Below are 8,719 nucleotides of genomic sequence, written 5' to 3'. Positions count from 1 at the left end.
GGGTGAGCTATCCGCTCAAATCATTTCACTCATTGCATCATACTGCCAGTCAGCAAGCAGGGACCTAATTAGCTCTTGGCTTTAATGGCAATAGTTAAATTTACATTATTAATTTAAATATTACAGACTCTGTGGACTTGAGCACACAGCTGACATAAAGATGTAAAATGAATAATAAGGTGCTGAAAAACACCAGAGTCATTATTCCCATCCTGTTCTAACTTTTAGCTGTAATTATATTAATTAAAATTCTAATCCTAGCAAAAAGCTTTGCTGGTTTTCTTTTGTTATAAAAGCTGCAGTTACACTTAAATGCAGGGCTGAAGTGTTCAAGTTATAATTTTCAAAATGCAGTGGTCACACACATCAAGAGACATAATTACAGTTTTAGCCATATTTTTGCTTTTTAAAATACCCAAATGGTGAAAATGTAGCATCTTCAACATCCCGTTGTGTATCCCTGGTTCTTCCTATGTCCTGAAGTGCTGCAATCACTCTGCAGTGTCAAAACCTGTTTGGGCTGCAAGACAGATGGGACTTTCAAAATGAAATGTACCTATGACTGTTTGCTACTATATATATAAAATGTCTCATTTAGTCTCATCTGTGATTTTCCAAGAGGAAAATGTTTCCAGGAGCAATTTATCTCAGTCCTACAGGTTTGTATCACTGAATGACCATCTGAAAAACAGACCTAGAATCTTTTCTTAAAGGGAAACTGCATAAGTGTGTTATTCAGAGGTGTTTTCTATGCAGTAGCTGAACAGCACTGAAAAAGTTTTAAAATGAATGAAACGTTAAATATGAAAAAACTGAAAAAATGAACTTCAAATGTTTTCATTTGGTGTGTGAAACCTTTCTTTTGCATTCATAAAATATTTCATACTGTTATCTGTTAAAACTAGTAGAAAAGACAAAATTAACAGAAAATAATGTTTTTCATTTTTGTGCCAAATTGAGCTTTTTAGCCCCACCAGTTACCTAATCAGCTCTTTACTTGAGTAAAACCAGCTTAGCACTTCTATGACATGAGCTCCACCCGTCCCTTGCTAAGACAGCCACCTCCTTAGACAGGGGCTGCAAACCAGCTGCAAAGCCTCCCTCAATCCCCTGAACTCCAGTCCCTCTTTTATGGCTTATTTTGATTGATTGATTGATTGATTGATTGCCTTTGGTTGAAGATTCTAATTTCCCTTTTCAAATAAGTTCCTTGTGGTCAGGCTTTGTGTCTGATTTATTTTTGCCTCCCTGACAATGCTTAGCACTTGGGAGGAGCTCAATTATGTTGACTAAATGAGCTAGAAATGAGCTGGCTACAGAGGGGAGATACAATGGTTCACCCATAAAGTTTAAAGTCACTTTCTTTGGTTGCATAAAATGTATTATTCCAATTTTAAATGACTAATAATGATTTAATTATTTATTTGGATCAAAAGACCTGAGTTCAAGCTGTACTTGATTTTGCTCATCAGTGGAGTGGCTCTATCCAAGGCTCGGTTTTCTCAGCAGCAAAATGGAGATAGTAGTGCCCTCCCAGCTAGGATTACATAAATGAGAACTCTGCAATCTTTTTTGGTAAAACATGGGTTCTAAATAACAAAACATATAACACCTCTCTGTAAACTGGAAATAGCAGATAAAAGTGTAACGGATTATGACTGCTAATAGATTCAATTGCAACTGTGCTTGGTCAACACAGCATAGTGGCAAAGTATAAGCACCATGTCTTCAAAGAAGACAGTCTGTACTAGAGGAACATCTAGTACTTTTAAAAACAAGTTTGCAATCAATATTGTCTTGGGGGGTAGCTTAGGGTAGTAGTCAAGAGGTTAGAATCTTTAGGTTCAAAGTTTAGAATAATAATAGCCTCTGCCTTTCAGGATCCTTGTGAGGATTAAATGAGCTAATTTACGTAAAGCTCTTAGCACAGTACTCGGCCTTTGATGAGTCCCCAATAAATGTTAGCTATTATCAAACAATCGAATTGTATACAATTCATTTCAAGCTTATCTATATGTACAGATATGCTTTACATTGTTTTAGAAGTCATTCCATGTATTTTCACCTTTCCAAAAGACAGAGGCATTCCCTTCTCTTCTTCAAGGTACTAGCATGAAACTTGCCCACAGAAGCCCTTATTCAGTGCTGAGTGAATGGATGAATGAGTATCCAGGTTAGTATCCAGAATAGGATCCACAATTCATGGGCTAAATGTGTCAACAGGAGCCTGCAAAAGTGTCTGAAGTCTCTGTTTACATGTCAGGAAGCTGAACTGGTGTCTACTGGACTCTCCCAGACCATGCAAGGTGCCATTTCTAGCTTAGTAGAAACTTGGGATTACACATCTGAAAAGTCCTGTCCAATGATAACACTAAGAGCAAACACTTGGTGAGAGTTTCCAATGTCCCAAGCACTTTGATAGAAGCCTTATGTGTGGCATCACATTTTATCTTACTATGACCCTCTCTCATGCTATTATCCTTATTCCTGTTTTACAGAGGATGTCATGAAGGCTCAGAGAGGTAAAATTAATTTGGCTAAAGTTAAACATTGAACAATGGTGGTACTATGGTTTGAATCTAGATCATTGGGCTCCCAAGAATTTATACCTAAAATTATATAACACTGCCTCTGCGGAAATGCTTAGGGGTAGAGAATCTAAGATTTTGAAACTCTGAAACAATGCTGAATCTACTGAAATTTTGAGATGCTCTCTGACCTGGAAGTAAATCTCAAAAAGTGATTCTCCTGGTTGTTAACTCAGGGCCCCTGCTGTGAGCCAAGTCAACCTCAAATCTTGTGAAACCAAAGCCTCTGAAGAATTGAGTAGGGCGAAGGGCCCAACTTTTTTCCCTTGTCCTCTTTCTCTGCCACCTGCCATATTTCCAATGTGTTAAAACTCATGGAGCAGAGAATACTGAGCAAATTTAGTGAAGAAAAAACAGATTTTCCCAGCTCATAAAAGGTTGAGATAGTTTCTTTGGAATCTTCCTAGCCAAGATACTAAAAAGAGTAGGATTTATACTACTTTTTTCCCAGATGGGAAAGTGCTTTACAAATAATGGAGCTAATGCAATTCATTTGTAGTGAGTAAATTTGTCACCATGATGTTGTATTAACTCTCTGAGGCCAATTCAATTGCGAATTCAATAAATAAGCTCTTCCAGGGTACTGCATGATACCCGGGCTGGTTAGAAAGAGTTCTAGATAAATAGCAATTTAATCCTTTTCCACCTTGTATTCTTTAATCTTTGGAACATGCTTTTGAGGAATGTGGAAAGGATTAATGTTTCCATTTTCTTGCTGCAGATGCTGAGGAACATGTGCAATAAGGGATGGATCAAGCAGGTGATAGTTCTTGTTCAATTCTATGACCATTTCAACTCTTCATTTAATGAATATCTTCTAGGCTTATTCCTCGGTCATGCTTTTAAAAGTGATCAGCAAAACTGTGTTTGAAAATATTTTCCTGACTCAGCCATGGTTGCTGCTGTGACCTCAGGTGAATTTGAAACTACCCTTGTTTTGTATTCTGCTCCCATTAGCTTCTATTCTATTCTTGCCCTTGGCCATGAGGGTTTCATTCTTTGAAGGGGCACTGCTCCGTGCATTATGTACTAGATGCTTCCTTCACACTAAGCTGAAGCTCATTGTTCATTGAGCCAAAGTTGGCACCAAGAATGGAAATGAATGGGAAAAGGATGTGTATTTGATTTCACATCATGTTATTTATGCCCACGGGTCCATGGCACGTAGCACGTATAAGAATTTTTTGTTTTTAGTGAACTCAAGTAGTCCGCATGTTGCCATGCTGCGAAGTAATTCTCTAAATAGAATTCCTTTGGAAAAGTAAAACTGACACATCTAGCCCCATTGAACTGTTAGGATGAGTTAAGTGTTGGCTCTGTGGGAATAAACAAAACCTGGACTAGAGAGGAAGTCATTCCTTATAATGCAGTGGATAATAATTTTGTAGTTGTGCTATCCAAAAGCCCATGTAATGCTCTTTAAGTCTGCTTTATCTTATGTAGGATTTAAAATGCCTAAAAGGATTTGCTAGAAGCATTGTTTTATTTTGTTTTAAATAAGTAAGATAGATCAGAATTGATAGGGTTTTTTTCCTGCCCTAAATAAGAAAACCCGTTTTTAATATGACCACTAATGCAGCAATGGTGTTTTCTTTATCTGAAATTAGTAGTAGTAGTATTGTGATTATTCACTGCACATTTTATTCTCATGATGTCACGATGCATAGCTCAGTATTTCTGGGCTTCTTCAGATTTTTCAATGTGAATAATTTGCCTTCTTTGATATTTGATGAATGGAATTGCATGAACGAAATATTAAAATACTCTAATGAACAATGTACATATCTATTGTGAATTCTCCATTAAAGGGGTCTAGATGCTTGTTACAAATACAGAGGTTTGGTTCATTTGCTTTCTACAATTTGCCTTTTTCCATATCACAAAACTTGCTCAATGTACTATTTGTCTTGATGCAGACTGTGTTATTTACAAAAATCTTCATGGAAGAAGGAAACATAGGCAGTATTGTTCAAAGAATTGTTAAGGAGGTATTATTTCAGATAATAGTGTAATTAGACTCCTTTAGAGGGAAATCTAAGTATTTGTATTTTCAACTTTTCTATATGAATGTAGCTGCCACAAATTAAGGGAAAAGTCAACTAATTTATAATGTTTAAATTTAGTGTGAAACCTGACAATACATCTAAAATTACAAAAACCAAAACAACTCCAGGCCTGGCTCAAAAGCAGTTCTTTAAGTCAGGGCCAGATAAACACTGTTTATAGTACCCAAAATTCTAATTTTATAGAGCTTTCTAGACCTTAAAAGGAGTCAAAGGCAAAAGAAAATTCCCCACAAATCTGCCATGCTCAAAGTATCCACTTCAAAAGAGAACTTTTTTTTTTTTTTTTTTTTTATCTCCAATTTATCCTGACAAAAATTCTCTTGGGCTTTTATTTGAAAAGATGAAAAATGAACCATGGCAGTCAATGGAGTGTGGTGACTATTTATCTGTTTACACCTATCCATGTGATTGCTAGAAAAACCAGATTAGACTCTGAATGTGGTATGAAGAATGTATGCTATTTACAAGCCTGTATTCCTTAGAGGAGAAATAGGTTAAAAACTCAGAACTAAGGTTTAGAAGCCAGACATTTAATTTTTGTGAACAATAATTCGACGCCTGATTTTTTTTCAGGTAATATATATATATGTTCAATTTTTAAATAAATCTTTCAAAGAGCAAATCGATTCACAGCTTGTTTTTTCCAACAAAAAGTATTACAAAGGTAATTATTTAATAACGTCCATGTTTTAATTTATGTGACAGGTGTCTACCTGAAAGATACCTAGCATTTAATTTTGATTAATTGAAGAATATCATAAATGCACTGTAGAAGACTTTTATTTCTAGAATTCTACGGCAAATACTTTTACAAAGCAAAGGGCACTTTTATGAAATTAGTAATAGCCGTGGTTCATTCTCATTTTGTAGTTCCTGATTTTCATAGATTGGGCTTTCTTTAAGTGGGTGTGCACCTGTAGGAAATTTTATACTGTAGCCACTCTGCCATAATCAGAAAGTAAATTCATTTTTGGAGGAAATTAGGAAATACACAATGGCATACGTGCCTCTTTTATGGCCACATCTGCACAGCTCAGGGAAGAGTTTGCAGATATATCTGCTGATCACATTACAAGGCTGTTATGAGAGAATAAAGTTGCACCTTTGATGGGCTATTGCAGCTAAGTTAGAGGTCCCCAGTTATTAGAAGTTTTGCATGTCACAGAGCAGAGGAGATTGAAGACCTAGAAATACTTTATACAACTAGCTAAATTTTGGTCATTTCTATCAAATATCAGTGGATGCATTAAATTAAGATGAAACACACACACACATGCCAGCAATAAAGATGTATTTAGGTTATTTCTTACTTTCACCTTTGTGATACAAAGTCTATTGTGCTCATACGGTGCCTTCAGGACACCAGCTGAGAACAAAGCTGCTTTCAGAAGCAGCAAGTGATTTCATTCTATTAATGTCCAGGTGATATGTGAAGCCCATTATCGCATTGCTAATGTGGCGGCAGACATTTCCTGGCCAACCCAAAGTAGTTGAAATGTTTCTGGAAAAGGTAGTCCTTAGAAATCCTCTTAATTTTCTACTAAGTGTCATTGAATGCTAAAAACAACCCAAAATTTGATCTTTTAAATTTTAAAAGAAGGTGAATTTGAGTGCCACATAAAAGATCATAAGAAACATTCAAACAAAACGATTCGCAGGATTTAACTGAAGTGTTTTGGTGAAGTGTTTGTGTTCCATACACAATGGGTAACATGTTATCAGGGAAAGCCAGGCATATGAGGGGAAAAACTAATCATGTAAAAAAAGAAAAAGGGGGTAATTCCAGCTCACTGTCACAGCACATTGCATAAATGGGAATGACCTCTGACTGTCACTTGTTCTCTTTATGAGGACATCTCATAACACATTGGGGGCCACCTCTGTGGTCCCCAGTCAGGCAATGTGCCCTGTGAAATCAATATAGCAGGAGAATCAGCTCCTAGACGCATCAAGTGGACTGAAGTCCAGAGATAAATAGGCAGGCTAAAAATGGAATCTGCAATATGATTAAAAATAACCACTGCTACCCAATTTTAAGAAGATACTGGAAAATGATACACACATTCTTGTTTAACATTTTGCCAAGAATCCTGAATTCAAAGAGCTCATATTACCCAAAACTGTAATTTCTTTTCTGAATAAAGAACCCACCTCAAATAAATGGAAATTTATCATTTTACAGATGACAGTGAAGGTCTACCCAAGAAGCCTGATTTTTTTAAATGAAATATGTTACTTTAAAAACAGTTAAGACTGGAGTTCTAGGCAAAATTTTTAAAATCTAAAATGAATACAGTAAAATCAATATTGATTATTAGAAGTAAAGGTGCTAATTGAGCCTATAAAACCTTTTAAGAACTGAGAGGAGAAAATTTCCAGTAAAACTACAATAAATTACTATTAAACAACCAGAATATTTGTGTGGAATTTAATGTCAGTACATCAGCTTCCCTTTAATTAAAAAAAAAATAGTGTATTACTGATTCAGTCAGGAAGACTATTCCAGTAATACTATAAGTGCAGTGTCACTTAGGCAAGTTACCTTTTCAACTTGTATTTCATTATGTTCTAAAAAAATCTACTTTTTAGATTTCTTGTGCTTTTAAGAACTCATTTTTAATCACTGCTTGTTTTTTCAGAGCTTGATATATACTGTTCTCACCCTAAAGTGAAAGCAAAACCATTTTATTATGAGATCTCGTTTTAATATTTGACACAACATTCTGACAGCAAATATTCTTGATGAAAAGTTTAAAAGAATAAAAAAGGTTCTATTCTTTATTATGTTATTACAAGATCTGACCCAAATTTTCAGTAAATTGCTTTGAATGAGCAAGATCCAAATTCCCTATAAAAGCTTGCTTTAATCAGCATACAGGCTTGTGCTGATTTGGGGCTGAAGAACCCCAACATTAACTCTGTGTGCTAGCATTGAAACACTCCATTTAAGAACCTTTCATTCCAGAACACTCCGAGGACTCCATATAGGCTCAAACCCACTGTCTGAAGCAACATTTAAATGCCCTGTAACATATCATTGCTCCCTTTAGAGGCAAAAGGAATTCTGGTCCCTTTACAGCAGTTGCTCCTCTGCCTTTGCCCTCTCATTTAGTCCCACCATTTCCACTCAACCTAACTACTTCTCATCCTCCTGGGGAAAAAAAGTCTGTAACCAATTCACATCTTTGGCTTTCTAGCCATATCTGTGGGTTTTTTCCATCCACCCAGGGCAGCAAGAGAGAAATGGAGACATATGAAACTGGGCAACAAACTCTCGCCTCATAGTCTTTATTGACTGGGTCCCCATCCCCCACCTTAGGATGAAATGCAGTGACTGTGGTGATCAAGATTCCCAAATGCCTCTGGGAAGTGCCCTGAGCTGACATCAGGTGGGTCATCAGTTCCTGACTGGATCTTGTAGATGCCTGAAGAGCCCACCAAAACAATAGATTGAGCAAAGACTCATAAAAGTTATACCTGGAATCTACTTCAAAGAATATCTAGCTCAAATTGGTCATGGTGCAGATGAGAAAACTGAGCCTCAGGAAAGTGAAGAGTTCACAGGGGATTGAGACGAGAGCTCTGTCTCCTGATTTCCATCCCAGAGTTCTCTTTCCAGTGCACAGGCTGCCCCAGAGTTTTTACAGGAACCCACAGTTTGGGGGAATCTGTTGGTAGAAACTCTTTAAGTGGCCCTAGGAGTTTAGGCATTATGGGCAGTCTGTAGTCACCCAGAGCTCCAAAGCAAAGTTTCTGAACAGGCATGGCAGCAAACCCCAATAATGTAAGGCAGATGCTTTAGACTTACTAGGATCTGCAGATACCCTAGAAGTCCTCAGTTGTGTTGTCAGCACATTCTGACTCACATACTTTCTAATTTTCTGCAATGGATTATTTTTATAGTAAAACTACTAAGTGTTATAAAAAGATTACCACTGATAATAACGCCTGTTTTGAAATTACTTTATAGTTTATAAAGCCTTTTCCTCTAGTTATTTCATCATATCCTCACAATAACTGTGAAGTAGTATTAGTATCTCTATTTCCACATGAGAAAATTAAGCC

The sequence above is a fragment of the Cynocephalus volans genome, chromosome 1 (genome assembly GCF_027409185.1).
Source record: "Cynocephalus volans isolate mCynVol1 chromosome 1, mCynVol1.pri, whole genome shotgun sequence".
NCBI classification, from domain to species: Eukaryota; Metazoa; Chordata; class Mammalia; order Dermoptera; family Cynocephalidae; genus Cynocephalus; species Cynocephalus volans.
Note: the sequence above shows the minus strand (reverse complement) of the source record.